Genomic DNA, 17,177 nt, shown 5'->3' on the forward strand with positions numbered 1-17,177 from the left:
TTACAGGGAAGCTGTATATGGCAAGCCGATTCGTCGGTCCGTCTGTCGCTTCTACGCCCAAAACTACTCCTGCCTATAGCCATGCGCATTCGCGAAAAGAAAGAGTGGTGCCGATTGGCTGCACGAGTAGGCCTTGCATCATATGTACTCCTGAGGAGCAGGCAGCTTTCGATAAGCTACGCCGGGGGCAGAACCGGCAACGAGATCGTCTACGCCATGACCTGGGCGCAAGAATAGGTTTGCGCAGCCGAGCGCAAGCAGCAACTTCATACCGAGGATCCGGCAGCCTAACAAGCCGTCGTTTACTGCACCGTCATGATTAACCCAGTGATAAACACCGGGGCCGCACGTTTCAGCTTCGCGGGCAAACCATCTGTACGGAGTGCTTGAGCCGTGTTTGTTTTCCTGTGCGTGTGCATTGCAGAAGCACAAGTTAAAAAAGAAAAAAAGAAGGATGCAAACCAGTGCCACAATCTCCTGCCATGCGTGCGCCGAATTAATCGCGCCAAGGGCTGTGCCCTGTAGGTAGGAAGAACCTAGTAGACGAAACTTGCACTTCGAGTGAACTTTGTGTGCACGCACTGCTCTTGCTCTTGTCGTCGCTTCGCGCCGTTAGAAGGCGCTAACTAGCCGGCTGGCCAGTCGAAGCTCACGCGGTACTGTTAAAGAATCGGTGGACTGTACATGTGTCGCCCGTGGAACTGTCGTCTATTTCAATAAGGAAGGCATATGCATAATAAGATAATGAAAAAAAAAGCCTACAAGTTGCGCCCAAGTCTGAGCTAGCAACAGACCATTGCCGACATCTCCACGTATCTCCTGGGATGCGCTTCTGATTCACTTGGCCTGCAGCTTGTCGTAACCGTGGCAGATATGTTGACCCCTCGTACTTCTGACGACGCACATATTTAGAGCGCAATCTGTACTCCATACACAGCTAGCTATTAAATTGCTACTGACACTGAAACTCTGGTTTTCCGTGTCTGAGGTGATGTCATGTTACATCGGTGGCGAACCAGGCCACACTGAGGCGCTCGTTTATCTTGACCAGCTGGCATTTCGCTTGGCATCAATACCGGTCACTTGCTTGAGAGAAACATTTGATCTTGATTTAAACTAGCTTGAAAAAGCAGTCGTTTGTGATAGCTTCCTGCTTAGCTCATTTAGTTGAAAGAACTGCCCGGAAGGGCGCAGATGGTAATCTGAAACCATGCATCGCAAGGCAACATTATAGAGCTTGAATGTTCCTGTATTTTGTATCCGTACGGGATTTCTTTTCTAGCTGCGTGCTACCTTAAGGGAGATGCCCCACTTTGCCCCTTTCATTATTTTCACCGCACTTCCAATTTCCATGGAACAAATATGGTTGAGGACAATTGAGTGGAGCAATTAGTGATTGCTATCGCGAGAGGAATTCGTGTGGACTCCCGTCGTTCACACCTGGCTGCAGCTGACACCTACGGTGACTGCCTTGTGTCAGGTTCAATGAATGGGACAACGACGGAACTGACAGTGGCGACTACGCGTACGCAAGTTATTGAATATGGCTGAGATTAAGGACAATATTGCAGCGCAAGCCTTTTAAACTGGCATTGCAGGAGCATAATGACTCAGTGCTACATCGCACTTCAAGGATATCAGATGAATGACCACGTAAAGAATAAGGCACCTTGCGACGGAATCCTTAGACTTTAGTCGTAGCTTGCTAGAAACTAGTTTTCGTTAAACTATAGACCCCGTCGAGGTCACATAAACACACCTACATGCAATTTCTTTGTTTATTTATTTATTTATTTACTCATTTATTAATTTTTGTATTTATTTGTTTATTTATTTATTGTTTTGAGAGGCTATAGGCTAAGATACACAGATAATACTCCTGCTTGAGTTCGCATGGGTGGCAGAGAATTACGAATTTGTGTTTGGATAAGGCATGCAGCATACAAGAAGCAACAAAATGGAGTAGTCGAGAAAGGGTGTAACTTATCACTTTTTTTTAAGGAACCCACCTTTCCAACGAGGTGGGTTTCGTATTCGATGTCTCTGAGATACTGGGGCATTAGGCGCACATCCAACGGTAAACCCCATGGATCGGCTACGTCAATCGCGAGTCCTTGCAACCCTGCACGGTACGAGTACACTGACCATGAAAGAACGACTACTCAGCGTGTTAGTTTTCACAAGTTTACTGAACGTTTTACTTCGCACTCTTTCATTCCGGTTAATCAGTTGGACCGTAAGCGGATATACAGATAAAATGAACACTTCGAGACGTTGACAGTTGTGTTGTGTTCAGAAGACAAGTCGATAATATATGCGTCCCTCGCGTCCTTGGTCCAGTAATCAAGGATGAAAAGCGTCTTTATTTTTTTTCAGGTCATCGTTCAGGCACGTGGCAGCGTAAGAATGTGGGTATGCGTTTCGCATGCACAAAATAATTTTGACCCTCTCTGAGTCCGACAGTTACACGTCAAGCAGTGACAACGCTATCGCAGCACGAGAAACCCTATCCACGTAGAGCAATGCTTCTTCCTTGGTTATCATGACAGACGAAAAGCGGTTGTGGCGAATGATTATTCTATAATAATCCGCTATGGAATCCCAATCTCACTTCTCCCGCCATCACACATAGCGAAAAGCGGTTGTGGCGAATGATTGTTCTATAATCCTCTATGGAATCTCAATGTCACTTGTCCCGCCATCATGCATAGCGAAAAGCGCTTGTGGCGAATGGTGGTTCTACAACAATCCTCTATGGAATCTCAATGTCACTTGTCCCGCCATCACGCATCGCGAAAAGCGGTTGTGGCGAATTATTGTTCTATAATAATCCTCTATGTAATCTCAACGTCACTTGTCCCGCCATCAGGCATAGCTACGTGCACGGACATGTACAAACAAGCATGCGTGTGCATGTACATGTACGTTTCGTTGCATTTTCTTTTACTGCAGTAAATTCACCTGTTCGTATGGCATAAAGTCCGGTGAGGAGGGCCGACCTCGAAGGCGTGCAGGATGGCAGCGCGTAGTAGTTGTTGAGTATGATGCCGTCTGCAGCCAAGACATCCAGGTTTGGCGTGGGGATCTGAGAGGACCCATGAAAACTGACGTCGTCCCATCCCTGCGATCAGCACGGACGTTATTTAGGAGTCAGAAGATAAGGGCTGCTCATATTCTCAAGGCCGTGATATAAGTATTTGCAAAATATTCCTGGCTACGTAGAGGGCCTTATTATGTGTCTTCCGATATTTATAGAATCTCCGGAGTAAGATCTACAGCAATGACGCCGTAGCCAATGATATCTAGTTCAGGAAATAAAATGGCTCTTAAACGAAGCTCCTGCTGTATGGCGCAGGAAACGCTAAATAGAAGCCCATATAGCCAGCCCCTTTAGTCAACGTACATGCACGCCACATTCTGTTGGAGCTTGGCGTTGGTTCAGAACTAATTCGTCAACAGATGTCAATCCCACAGAGCCTTGCTCCTCTTAACAATCGGCGTCGAGGATTACCCCCTGCAGTTAACTGTTTCACTTTATCATTGGCGAGGGACGAAGTGTCTTTTCATGCAGCGCTGTTCTTTCTAGCTCCGGTTTATTTCTTTGAAAACCCAAGTTCATCCGCTTATCCTCGCTCCCTGCTAAGTCGTGATTGAAGTGGACGACCCCACACGTCTGCCGGCGACGGCGGCGTCAGGGGCGGCCGCCTCCAGGAAGCGCATCGGTCAGCAGAGTGACAGCGACAGCGAGGACACCCATGTCTACTCTCTCAGCAGTGAGGACACTTCCGATGACGACTTCCAGCTTGTGCAGAGCCGCAGAGTGAAGAGAAGGAACACCCGGACGTCCTCACCGACAAGCACGCAAACACTAAGACAAACGCAGAGGCCGGACGCCAGTACCATCATATTTGTGCCCCTGCTTCCCACCGTCAACATGAAGCTACTCAACAGGCAATCTGTGTCAGTGGAAGCCCTGGTGCCAAATGAAATATCAGACATTCGAGTGAGCACCCAAAAAAATCTGCTGGCGGTTGATGTCCAGCATGCAGCTGCTCTAACCACTTTACGCAGCGTGACGGACATCGATGGCATTTAGGTGCACTCTTACATCCCTCTGGGATCTGATGCAGTCACCGGCGTTATCTACGACGTAGACGTCACCATCCGTAATAACGACTTGCCGATTCTTATCAAGGTAGCCAATGATGAGGTCATTGTTGATGTTAAACGGCTAGGCAGTTCACGCTGCGTGAAGATTGCATTCACGGGTAAATATATACCCTCGCATGTTAAGGTGGGACACTTCAGACATGCAGTGCGGCCTTTCATTGCGAAACCGCTTCAGTGCCGCAAATGCATGAAACTGGGGCACGTGAGCAGCGTCTGCGAAAATCAGGCAGCATGCCCCCGTTGTGCGGAGCGCCACGCTGCAGATAAATGTGGCGCGACTGTAATGAATTGTTGAAACTGCGGAGAATCACATGAAGCTTCATCGAAGAAATGCCCACATATTAAGAAGGAAATGGCCATCTTGAAAGAGATGGCGAGAGATCATTCATCTCATCGCGAAGCCACCGATAAAATCGGGAAGCGACGTTCACGTCACCGGCGCTCCTCAAGGAAGGCTGTTGTCTCTGCGACGCGCATGCCACTTCCTACAACACCACCTCCTCCTCTGCCGCCCAAGCCAGACACTGTGGAAAGGGCCGCGAAGAACAAGGCTACTGAGAAGACCACATCTGCAGACTCTTGGCTGGCTCTACCGAAACGACAGAATTCACCTACAGAATCACAGCAAACTTTCGCTGGACAACCCCCGACGTCTACTGTCGGCGATTTGTGCTACCAAGACAGGCAGGTGGCTGATATGCTGCAATCGCTAATTAATACGATGCGCATTATACTGAACAAGCTGCAAACACCAGCAGCTCGAAGTGCTCTGCAAATACTGGATGCACTAAATCCAGTGCTTGCTAGCATCGTTTAAGCGTCATGGCTCGACCAATAGTCCCCCTCCGCACTGAAGTTAAAAGTGTGTCGATCTTTCAGTGGAATGCCAGGGGTTTAAGGACCCGCATAGCAGACTTTCGCCAATTCATGTTGGCAAATCGCTTCCCCATACTGCCCATTTGTGAACCAAATACATTAACTCCACTCAGACTGTCCGGTTACGAATCTTTTGGCTCGTCCACATGCGGTGCGAGCACGAAAGTAATCATCTACATCCGCACAGACTCAACATATGTTGCTAACGCGGTAGAGCCTCCTGACGACAACCAATATGTCTGCCTAAATGTCCAAAAGAAGAAAATGTAATTTACACTAATTGGAGCCTACATATCCCCAGCGGGTCACTTTGACGGCGAACGACTTAAGAAAATATTACGAATGAACAATGGCCCCTGAGTTATAACAGGTGACTTCAACGCGCATCACCAGCTATGGGGAAGCACCAAAATTGACTCCAAAGGCAGGAGTCTTGCCTCCTTTGCTGCCGACCATGATTTGTGCTTTGTGAATGACGGCAGCCCTACATTTCTGCGAGGCACGACCTACAGTAAATGCTTGGACTTAGCGTTGGTGTCACGGCGCTTTGCCTCCAGCATCCAATGGTTTACGGACATAGAAACACATGGAAGCGACCATATTCCAACATACATAAATATTAGAGGAGCTGAGCAACGCTCCTCTACTGTCTTGCGTACAGTTGATTGGTCAAAGCTTAAGAAGGATATGGATGACTCATGTCGGGAAGGCCTTTCACACACTATCGAAGAAGCAATCGCAGAGGCATTGAAAACATCCATCTGCTCGCTTACAAGGTCAGCAAGGCGAACAGACTTGGACATGGAACTGGAGAGGCTGCGTGCGGCACGCCGACAGGCGGAGAGGAGGCATCGGCGCACAAAGTCCGTCTTCGATCTGAGGGCTTCCCGACGCATACAAAAGAAAATCCAGCGTCGCATGGAAAAATTGGAAGATAAGCGATGGAAAACTTTCTGTCAGTCGCTTGACCACCGAAAATCGCTCTCGCACATATGGAGAACGGTTAGGGGTCTTCGCTCATCTCCGCATCAAAGGAAGCCCTTCGCTGCTCTGGCCCTCTACCAACTCCGCTCGGAACTTCAAGTGGCTGAATAGTTCTGTGCACAGGCTGCTGGGTCCGTGGCCATCATTACTGACGTAGCACTGAATGAGATCCCTGAGGCCCGTGTACCAGAAATGAACGTGCTATTTTAACTCGAAGAGCTCGATGTTGCGTTGGCGACCTGCAGGCGTTCTTCGTCACCAGGACCTGATGGCATCACGTATGCTGCCCTATGCCACCTTGGACGTGACGCATGTGATGAGCAGCTCAACTACTACAATTAGTTTTGGCAGAACGGCGCCGTTCCTAAACAATGGAAGTCGATCCGCTTGATCCCCATTCTGAAACTTGGAAAGTCTCCGCTTGAGATATCATCATATCGTACGATTGAGCTTTCGAGCTGCGTCGGCAAAGTGATGGAAAGAATGATTCTCGTTCGTTTGGAATGGCACCTAGAACGATTCAACATCTATCCGGACGCCATGACAGGCATTCGTCGAGGTCGCTCGTTTATTGACAACGTCATTGACACCGTAACCTGGGGCCAAAATCAAAAAAGCCTCAAGCGCCTATCTGCAGCACTTTTTCTTGCTATAAAAGAAGCATATGATAACGTCTCCCGTGAGGCCATACTGAACTCACTTGAGGCTGTTGGAGTTGGTGGCCGGATATATCAATGGATTCGGGACTATTTGACTGAGACGCGCTTTTTCTTAGACAGAGGACGGCCCAACGTCAGACCATTACACCTGCCGTGGTGTGCCGCAGGGTGGAGTAGGACTAGCGGAGTACCTGCCACAGACAGTTCATGTCTCAATATACGCCGACGACATTTGCATCTGGGCCTCTGCGGTGACTCGCCCTTAACTAAGAGCCAGGTTTCAGCGGGTGGCAACCATGAGAGCGTCCTATCTCCGAGAACAAGGCCTCAGTGTGTCTCCTGAAAAGTGCGGATTGGTTGGCTTTAGGCACAAACAAATGTCATTGTATCCTGTTTCCATCAATGATCAAGCTGTATCCTATGTTAAAACGCGTCGCTTTCTGGGCGTCATCATTAACCGCAACCTCTCGTGGAGCCCTCACTGCGTCTATCCGAAGAAGTTAGTCTCCACTGCTCAGGTCTTCAAATTTCTCTGCGGGAAAAACTGGGTTACACCAGTCCATTCTATGATGCAATTGTACCGGGTATTGTTTCTCGGACTCCTACGTTACAGTCTACCAGTGTTGTCAAATGCGTCTTAGATGAACTTTCGCGCCTTGGAGAGCATACAAGGTCAAGCCCTACGCACGTGTTTAGGGCTGCCTCGGTGCACCTCAACAGCAGCAACAATTGCCATCGCGGGAGACCATATAATCCAGACACATGTAGCTGTCGACACTCTCAGAGCACATATTCGCCATCTGTCAAGGATCCCCGACCATCATTTGGCCTCCCTACCAGCCGAGTCCTCAAGCGACCTTTTCACGAGTGATTAGCGCTCATCAAGAGTACATACCGACATCTTTTACACCGGCGGCGAAGCCTTCGTCTCCCCTATGGTGCCTGTGACAGCCTCAAGTGAATTTTGCTATTCCTGGAATTACAAAAAAATCCAATCATCCAGCGCCGGCTCTGAAACAACTTACGCTCCTATTACTGCACGAGACGTATCATGACCACATTCATATATATACCGATGGTTCGACCTCACCTACCAGCTCAACTGCCGCTTTCGTCATTCCAGCTAGGCAGGTTACAGTTAGATTCAAATTGTCACACATGACTACATCTACGTCGGCAGAACTTGCAGCTCTCCATGCCGCTATGACGTACATCACCAAACAGCCAGCAGAGAAGTGGGCCGTATTTTGGGATTCTAAGGCAGCGCTTCACAGTATAAAATCTGCGTTACATCACAGAACGTACAAGTAGATTATATCTGACATCAGGGAAGTGCACCACTGAGCTCTGGAAAGAAGACACCACATTATATTTCAATGGATTCCTGCTCACTGTGGCCTCGTCGGCAACAACCTAGTATACAAGGCTGCCCGGTGTGCCAACAAAGATACCAAGACGCGTCCAACACCTTTAGCGAGGTCGGACGCTGCCAGGGAACTTCGCCTAGTTGCACGCAACAAGTCGCAAGATCTCTGGATTTCAAGTGCGTTCAATTGCAGATTACGGAAACTGGACCCCACGCTACGGCTACAACTACCATCTAGCCTTTCCCGCGGCGAAACAACCTTACTGTGCCGCTTGTGGCTGGGAGTGGCGTTCGCGAACGCATACTCCTACTGTATGGGAATGCCCGAGAGCCCGATGTGTCACTCCTGTGGGTGCGAGGAAATCATCGAGCACCTATTGTGTACCTCGCTAAGCACCGCTACGATGTCCAACGCCTCTCTCTGCGGGCAACTTTACACCGACTAGACTCGAGACAGTTCACCGAGTCAATGATACCCGGACCGTGGCCACACCCGTCAGTGGCTCGAAAAGCGATTCGTGCACTAGTGCAGTGCACCGGTTAAAGAGACCGTTTATCGTGTCCTTGTGTATGGTGTCCCTCCTACACGTACTCAGTGCTTACTCTCTTCCTTTCTTCCTCTTTCTATTCCCCTTTCCCCCACCCCCAGTGTAGGAAGCAAACCGGATGCTGTTCTGGTTGACCTCCCTGCCTTTCCTATCCTTGTTCTCTCTCTCTTTATCATTGGCATGACGCAATGATGATTATTATAAACAGGAAGTCAGTAAAGCTAAGGAATGTTAACATATGAATAGTAACCTATAACATGCATGACTATGAAGGAAGTACTCAATTTAGGTGCCCTGTATATCAATATTACAGTTTCAAAGCATTCTAAACTGTATACGTGCTCATTGATTCAAGAAGGCCAGCAATGCTACTCTGTGAAATATTGAGCGAGTAACGGCCGCCGTAGGCAAGTGAGCTTTCATCACAGAGCCTATGTCTTTCTAATGTTCTAAAAACAACCGAGAACGGTAGCACTTGTAAGTTGAATAAGACTATCCATTCCAATGTAACAAATTTAATATGAAAAGGCCGCTTGAACAAGCTAAATATAGAAATCTCGCTAAGGCGTTAGAACCCAGAATCAGTAATAACGTCGAGGAAAATGCCTGGAGTGTAATGCAGTCAAAGGCTGATTAGTATAGTGCTTCTGTTGTGTCCTTCTTCGTCCCAGTCTTTTCACACGCTTTATACATGTTACGATGCTACCAGTAAGGTCGAACATCAACTCCTGTCTCATTGCTTTCTTCGAAAGTTATATAATTCACGAACTGCAATGGTTAGATATTAGTTACCTCGTATTTTATTCTAGGCATATTCGATAGTACCATTTGATCACCGCTCAGTGCATGTTCCCTCGGAACCTCGCAGCGATGTTTAGCCGCCAATAGATTAGACACTACCGCAGTCTGCTCAACTGTCCAGGATTAAAGCATAGCTTTCTTTGTCTACTTTATCGTGTTTGGCGTGGCCACCTGGCTGCTAGGTGTTGTTGGTTTGGTGGCTATGTCACGACATTATATATGTGTGTGTACATTTATATATATATATATATATATATATATATATATATATATATATATATATATATATATATATATATATATATATATATATATATATACACATTACATGTACATTCGTCGAATGACAGTAACCGTGAACAGGCTATAACACTCGTACGCTGACCAAGGATGCGGTTCTCTATTCCGCGCAATAAACGAAATAACTTCCTACATAAAACAAGGAACCTGAATCTCACAGGCATCTTTATATAACACTGATCATTGTATGCTGATGTAGAAATGCAAAAATGTTTGTTTACTGTATCTTAATTTAGCCATTCGATTTGTGCAAGGTAGGTGTGCCTGTTCTTGGCCACTTCTCCATGTTGGGTACATGCCACTGCGGCACAAGAGTTACGAATACCCAAATTTTGCCTGATACGTGCCGTTTCTTTCTGTGCATGCTCCTGTCATCACCATTCTTCCCTCGACAAGCATCATACATTGCCTTCGTAATTGAGACAACGCTAAGTATACTTCTCACACTCTGCATCTGCATGATTTGGAGTTTGTACTTCTGCATAACTTGCGCACGACGTAGTGCATAAACACAGAAAGCGCATGACAATAAATTACGACCTTGGTGGTAGATAAGCACAAACATTCTATTACATTACACGTCATAGTTCCCAAAAGTGTAGAAATCGCGCTTAGTTGTAAATCATTTATTTAACCACATCACTCAAGCTTTTCTTCACATGGATTCCAACATGTGCGTTGGATTGACTGGATTTGCATAGCTAAGTGCCTATGTCATACCTGACTGCAGAAAAGATGGAAATTGTAGTGCGCGGAAACCTTTAAACGAAAAAGTATGGTTTCTAGGACAAGGCGAAGCAAAGTGTACGTGAGTGACTTAAGCGGGGATTTGAAACAAGCAAGCGAACTGCCCGAGCCGCCTTACTTTGCAAGCAATGAGGCACGGTCGAAGAGTGGGCTCGCTCCACATTGGTGTCACATCTGTGGGCATTAGCTGTGTTTACATCAATTAATTTTCGTTAAAGAAAGTATTAGACACCATATAAAAAAAGAGCGCATCAATAGGACCGAACAAAGTTAAAACAATACAGGCGTGCTGTTTATTTTTCTTTCTTTCTTTGGCGTTGTCGTTGCGCTGTTCTTTCTCGGAATAATGCTCGACCAACTACCCTAACTTATCACTCTTGGGCATTAGGTACCATGTTTTTTTTTCGTTTTTTCGGGTTCATACGGTGTTGGTTCCAGTCAGCATCCCGATTATTAGAAATAATAATCGGGACGGTGACTGCAAACAGTGCCGTTTATTTCTGAAAGAGAAAGTTCATGACTCGCAAGGCTTTCTATCAAGCAGTCTGAATCTGAGGAATAGCTCTCCATTATCTAGGCTTTACAATAAAACATCTCAAATAAGCACTTATCGCAGTACCGCTTTTCTGTTTCTAGTAGCAGGTGGAATAGTTTTTATTTAGAGCCCCTCGACCGCAAACGAAAAGGCTTTGTGAAATGTGTGAACGTGACTTTCCGTGCTTCTCGAAGAAAAACATTTGAACTGTGTCATTATATTTGGCGCACGCGTACCATTCGTTCCCGCAACGTGCAGGCATGGAATCTCTCCTGTACACCTGGAGTAGCATGTCGGGCGAGCAGCCAGGCTAACATCTCCAGCGTATAATCAAATCTTGAGTGCATGTGCGTGTGCGTGTCTATCTCTCATTCCTGTAGCTTTAGGGGGTAAAGAAATGGCAGTGATTCTCTTAGTGCAACATAGTGGGCTTTCGACGCCCCAGACGCAAGTAACATGCAACACAATTTAAAACAGTCAACTTACCAGGTCGTCTGCTAAAATTAACACGACGTGAGGTGGTCGTTTGGCGCACTGCGCCACTGGCATTAGTAAGAGCAGCAGTGCGAAGCAAGGAATGCCGGCCATTGCTATGCTAGAAAAAAGAAAAAGGATTACGTTAGTACGCACGCCTTTGCCAGTGGATTATTCAAATTCATCTAAATTGCTTTCGCTCATTCATTCTTGCGATCGGCGAGCTTCTGATCTCTAATATATTCGCGGTGCCCCGAAGAGGCGATCTTCATTGGAATGGCCAGCATGCGTGCAGCCTGAAAAGGACTCCCGCTGGCTTCCAACATATGCATAACTGTCCGGATAAGCAGAGCTGCCACACGTGAAGTGCGCGCTAATCTTACGCGGAATTTCATTATGTTATAATCTTACCTTAATAAAGAGGAAATCGGACATCCATCTGTTCGTAGCAAGTGGCGACCTCGGAAAGGTGGTGGTCCCGTGTCTGAGTGCTGGACCAGGACGAATTTTTCTTTAACTGCGAGGCTTTCTTTCGAGGAAACCGTATGAATTTCCTTTGTTGCAATTGCTACGAACGGGTGGATGTCCAATTTTCCCTTTAATAATTACTTCTTTCGACCTTGCGGGTTTCCGCAGAACTATTTCGTCAATCTTCTTCTGTGTTTTCTTTTGCGAGTAACTGACAGTTTACATTTACTGCAATTTACGCATAACCCTTTGCTACTAATGCATAATTACCCGCTCTCTCTCTTTTCGTTCAGGATGGCTGGTCAGAATCCACAGGCATTGTCAAGTTTTTAAATAGTTTTTATACCAACACAATGACACTGGAATTTGGTAAACAGGATGACACGCGTAATCTTCCGGAATGCTTGCGCCGTAGCGCCGCCAAAGCGTGCCACACCTGTGCGGAGCTCACTTAGAGAAATGAAATAACAAGCACTGGTGAAACAGCGTCACTTAGTTGTAAAACATTTAACAGCGTCCTGTTGAAGCTGCGTTGGATTTTCGAGTCGTGATCTCGGAGTCTGGCGTCGCACAGAGAGAGAGAGAGAGAGAAAGGAAAATTTCTTTGAAAGAAGGCAGAGAGGTCGGCCTGAGCTAGCGTGCTTTATCCTGCTGCTCTGTACAAGGGGAGGGGGAACGACGACATAAAGGTGTGATGGGGCATGATGATGACATAGAAAGAGGGATGTACAACGGTGAGAGCAAGTTCAACATTCTGATGATAAACTTACCGAAATGTCATCCGAGAAAGCCACTGCCGGGTTCAATATGTTGTCTGTAGTCAATAGTTAAAATAAACCTTCAGATAAACGCGCTCAGACGAAGCTGGGGTGGTGGCGGTGGTGAAACATTATTATTAGAGAAATCTTTGCGTGGTTTATTCCTGGTTGGTTCCCTCTGACAGGGCGCCGCTGGTGATCGCGGCTCACCTGGTCTGCTCGAGGGTCGCCACTTGGCTTCCCAGGTCCAGTTCAGGGAGTCTTGCCTCCCAAGACCACGTAGTGAGTGTGTGTGCTGTGACTCGTGGCTAGATTGGTTGGCCCGGACGGTCTGTGCATTCGTGTGTTATGTTCACGAGTGTCGCTGTGTGATTGCTCAACCAGGTAGGTGTCCGGGACGTATATCTCTCTGGGGAGATGGTGTGTAGGCGGGACAAGTGTGAGTATGTGTTTGTTTGCAGGCGGCGCCAGTCCCTAGCCTGGAGTTCATTGAGAGCTTTGTGTGGGGGAGCGTATTGTGTTCTTTCGAGACGTTAGTCCAGCAGTATTTGTTGACTTGCGGTTAATAACTCGTGGGTGGCTAGTGGGTATGTCGGAGGCTTATTAAGGACCGTGCGGTCTGCCGCTCGGCTAGTGAGAACTCGAGCTGGCCTTAACGCAGGCTTTAATGCCCGGGGCACGAGACGATACCATGGGTTAATTCTACTGAGCGGCCCATGATTCGAATGGCTTGTATAGGAAGTGCCTCTCCTGCGTGAGCAGCAAAGGCGCCGAGCAAAACCTTTTCAGCATGCAAAGAGTTGCGATAAGCGGCTCCAGTACGGCAAGCACCTGCCGATCCCTATTAGGGGCCAGATTCTCGAGACCACAGAGAATCGCGCGCATTGTCTCTACCAGGTGCTTCAGCATTTTCTGAACGCCTTCCTTCTAATTTGTGCCCATCTCCTTGTTTTCCCGTTGTGTCGCCGGTTTCGTAGGCTCTATCATTCTTGGCTTTAAAACGCAGAGGACCACTAAAGCCCGCCGTCATGGCTTCAGTTCTAGAGGGCAGCAAAGGCCATTCAATATCTGTATCAGCCGGTGGAGGCGAACATTCGCCGCGTGCTCACACCGACCCTGAATTCGCTATGGCGCGGTTACTGTCCTCGATACACGCCCCGGCAGAGGTGGTCGTGGCGCCTGCGCCTCGCTATGCAGTTCTTCTGAAATGGTTTTGTGGCGCTTCTTTCGCGAGCGTTTGTGACTTTGGCAACCCAATTGAGCAGTATCTTTACGTGAAGATTGCGATTTTTAGAAGAATACGAGCTTCTTGCTCCATTGCCATTTGTTGGGCGTGTTGGTAAACTGATTGGGAAAGCATATTTAGCGACAGCGAACAAGGATAGGATTATGGTGTCGTGTCCCCTCTGCCCTCGTTCGCTGGCGCTAAATATGCTTCTTGTTCCATCTTCGGGCATTCCTTCGAAGTAGCTTCGTGAGAGCCAGTGTAGTTGGGACATTTAAATGAAGACACGTCAAATTCGGCGGTATTATGCTCTCCGGTGCTACGCCGGCACAGTACTTCACATCTACAAACAGCGCTGCCTTTACTATCCTTAGACATTTCTGGCACTGAAGAGGTCTCGGAACGAATGGTCGTACACGGTGTATTATGTAGTCCGCTTTGACAGACGCCGCTAATGTCGAATCAGCAAATAATAACTTGATGCATCGGGACTTCCCCAAGCGGTGAATCTCAAGAATGTGCCCCGGTGACCTCAAAAGACTGTTGAGGTCCGCCTACATGATTTCAAGGTCCACATCGGAAATCGCACCAGTCGCTGTCTCCTTCCCGTAAGTAATAAAGGAGTGGAAGGGGATTGACCTTAACTGCGGAATGTTATTTAACTGCTCCAGTATTGCTGAATTTTACGCGTCTATCGTCAGGATGTTCTTGTGAGCGTTGATTCTGATCTCGTTGATCTTCCCAGCAGCCATAGTTCCAAAATACTTAGTTGGAAATTCCCTGCTGAGGGAGTTCATGCTGTGTGACGTCGAGAGCGGCACATGAGGTACCATGAATGATTCTTTCTCACTATTATTCGATGAAGTCGTCTCAGTCCAAATAAGGCGCATCTTCTTCACACGGCGGCCCATGGCTATGGTGTACTTGCTGTCAGAGTCCGTGACGTCCAGCGCTGGTCGGGGCTTCCAAAGGCACGTCGTCCAAAAATGAGCGATGAAGCAGACGACTGACCTTTTGGGAGCTGGAGCGTCTTCTTGCTCATCCTTGGTGAAATGACTCTCGCGAGAATGGCAAAAACGCAAAAAATACATAACAGCGAGAGGCCCAGGGTACCTTCACCCCTGACCCTCAGACGCCTGGGCACTGAGCTTTACGCTCTAGCTTATGCAGCAGGAGCGTCTCAAAACGGGTAACTGGCTTACGATACCGGTGCCTGCCACTGAAGCGTGGCGGTCTCACGCCGTCGTCCGTACCTTCTCGACAAAGGTAGCTTCTTTCTCTTGAGTACAAGGTCAAGCGGTTTAAGGAACAGAACAGGGGGTTTATTTACAATGGAGACGCAAGCCTATCTACAGAGAAAGGCAATACTCGTACTGGCAGGAGCAGAGTACACCATAACACGCAGAAGCTACATGTCAGAGCTACTGCATTGTTCTGAGCGAGAAGCCTCCACACCATGAGGATGGCTCCTAAAGCCGCTCCATGTTCTCTAGATCACTCGCTAGAGAAAAGGGTAATGTCTCACTCAACCAGTCCGGTGTTTCTTATCGGTTCAGCGCACCGCTTTCGAGGAGGAGAAATACGTACATAAAGCACACGCCCCGCCCCCAAGCTGATCCTGGAAAGGAGGAAGCAAGCATACCAGACCCAGTGCTTCACCGACGACTGGGGAGAGGTCAATGGAAGCTCGCCTGAAGGTAAAGCCACTCCAGATCTTGGCGTCTCTCGCTTAAGTTCTGGGAAACCCTTCGCTGCCTTCTTGATATGCCTAAGTCGAACAATTTACCGTCACTGAAAGACGCGCCTTCTGGTAGGAATGCGGAATCCTTTAGCATTTCAGTGTCAAAGCAGACAAGGTGCAATGGTGTTTGACGTTGGTACCGCAATGACCCCGGCCTCCGCTCTACAGTGTTGCGATCTGGGGTTCTGAAGATGTGAGATGTTCGTTCACCATGGAGGAGTGAGGGAATCTGGGGCTCGGCGTTACATCCATGATGATAATGAATGATGATGAATACTGAAGGTAACATGATTACGCTCAAGTTAGAGCTGCCGATTTCTTCACCAAGCGTCCGTCTTCTCTTTTACCGCTCCGTCGTCTTGCTCCCATCGCCTTCCCCAACTCCGCCATCAGGAGATGGAGGACAGACATAATACCCCACCAATCTGGAGGTTGGTAGTCCTTTTTCTCTGACGGCAGCTTCGCCCAAAACACACACGCATCACTGTGCGCAACAGCGAAAGAGGAACGCACAATGACCGGTCTGCGCTGCGGACGTGGCAGTTTTGGCTGATCTCAGGTGACGTGAAGGAATGTCCCTTTCCAAAGTGCCCAAACCTTTCCTGGCTTAGCCAAACTTTTGCCACGAATCACCGCAGTTGGAGATGGCTTTGACGAGGTTATCGGCTCGTTCACCATTATCACGTCCTCCGTGAGCGAATGGTTTCGCGGAATAAACGGCCGATCACAGCAACGGCTAACCTAGAGCTCCCAGAGACAGGGGTCGCGACACTGATCTTTCCTATTTTCCTTCGCTCCGTCTGAAAACATCATAGTGGTTGTCACGTAGATAATCACATTTCGCATTTTGTTCAGAAAAATACCCACAACATAATTTCAAACGCTAAAGGAAGCTATGCAGGTCACCGTATTAGAACGTCTCTGCGACCATTAAAATCGGCAACTTCTGCATCTTAGCTCTTGCAATCATCTTTCCAGCATCCTGTGCACCCTCCTGGCTACGGGCCTATTTGCACGTAGTAGGTATGTGCCATTGAAGGTCGCATTGTTGGCAATTAGCATTCGTATAAGTTACAAAAGTGACGCGTACGTTCGCGTTCTTTAAAATTGCTGCTTTTAGGCCCCATAGCTGCCTCAAGTGTCCGATAACACTTCTTACCATTAGAAACATGAAACCTGTCTCTGCAGTGATGGAGATATTTGATTCAAGTCAGCAAACTATCTTGAATTTCATTCTCGTCATTGTGTTTGCTGACAGATACGTAGGAAGGATCTGCTAAGCTCCGCAGAAATACCTCGCACGATCAGCTATGTGGTTTTGGATTAGTATGTTTGGAAAGTGCTTGCGAAAGGTGCATTATATTTTCTGCCACAGAGTCAGTCAGGTGTCAAAGACATACTTATGTTCGTGACCGTAAATCTAACTAAAAAGAATGCGGCTTGTACAGAAATGCTATTCCATCTCTAAATGCCTACGCTGTCATGCCATGGAATAGTATACTGTTGGGCCATGAAGTTGTATATG

The sequence above is a fragment of the Dermacentor andersoni genome, chromosome 6, assembly GCF_023375885.2.
Source record: "Dermacentor andersoni chromosome 6, qqDerAnde1_hic_scaffold, whole genome shotgun sequence".
Classification (NCBI taxonomy): domain Eukaryota; kingdom Metazoa; phylum Arthropoda; class Arachnida; order Ixodida; family Ixodidae; genus Dermacentor; species Dermacentor andersoni.